Below are 1,179 nucleotides of genomic sequence, written 5' to 3'. Positions count from 1 at the left end.
TTCTATCATCTGTAAGTGATGAAGTGTGATGAAGTCTCGATAAAAGTGTTGTAAGAAGTTAGGCAAACCTATTTTCCCTGAAATAAAGTTGACTTTGAACTTAATTCAATTAGGGAACACTCAAGTATTAAAAAAACATCAATGTTTGATTTAACATCTGCTTGAGGGTCTGTAAATGAGGTTACATAAAACTAGATAAATAGTTAATTACATAAAGTATATAAAAGGTGAGTGAAGAAATATTGTTCTACACAACATTCAGTAATATTCCAGCCATATCACACTGGCAGAATTGTCTAGGTTAGGTCAGGCAAACCATAGAGTGACAGCTTGAGCAAAGAGGTACCAAATACTGTTATTTTTATACAAGCAATACCTGCATTGTGAACTTTAATAATAAATTAAGTCCATATATTGGCTTTTGTATATGCATGTTTATGTCAAATTACACACAAATTTTACTCCTGATACATTGATCAAAATAATCATGTATTCCATTGATGCCAAGATAATAATGTAATTGTTAATGCAAATGCTTTTTTCATGCAATAACATATAGTTTCAAACAATGCAACGTAGCCTTCATTGATGTTGATGAAAACAGATGACTCGAGGATATATAAACAATTTTATGCTGGAGGTTTCAGTTTTTTCTACATGACTAAACACATTTCCTTACACTCTGCCAATAGTTTATGCCAAGGTAGCGAGGCATCTTCATCAGTTATGGTATTAACTGTTCGACTTCATCTATCTTGAGTGTCTGCGTCATCAAAACCTGAAAATCAAAGCAGGACGAACTCATCAGTTAAACATTTACTTGGGCTACTACTCTTAACATATCACAGAAACCCATGTAACATTATGAGTCTAAAGTAGATGGCAGACGACTTTATACAAGCACAATAACAAATTCGCAGACGAGGACGATAAAGAGAAGTTGCCAAGTTGTTTACATCCTCCTGAGGTCAAATATCGCTTCTGAGTAAATGGGTAAAAAGGGCCATAATTTCTCTCGTAAAATGAACATACATTACAATAGTATTTTAATTTGCAGGTGATAATCTACAGAATACAACTAACAACAATCTAATCTCTATCACGCCCGATGACTTGCGTCACAGACGTATGGTATGTTCGTTTTTGAGTCCATTATAATCGTCTGCATCGGAAAATGAC

This window comes from Haliotis rubra, unplaced genomic scaffold (assembly GCF_003918875.1).
Source record: "Haliotis rubra isolate DU_JTF1 unplaced genomic scaffold, ASM391887v1 Scf220, whole genome shotgun sequence".
Taxonomy (NCBI): domain Eukaryota; kingdom Metazoa; phylum Mollusca; class Gastropoda; order Lepetellida; family Haliotidae; genus Haliotis; species Haliotis rubra.
The sequence above is the reverse complement of the archived record's forward strand: the minus strand, read 5'-3'. Positions refer to the sequence as shown.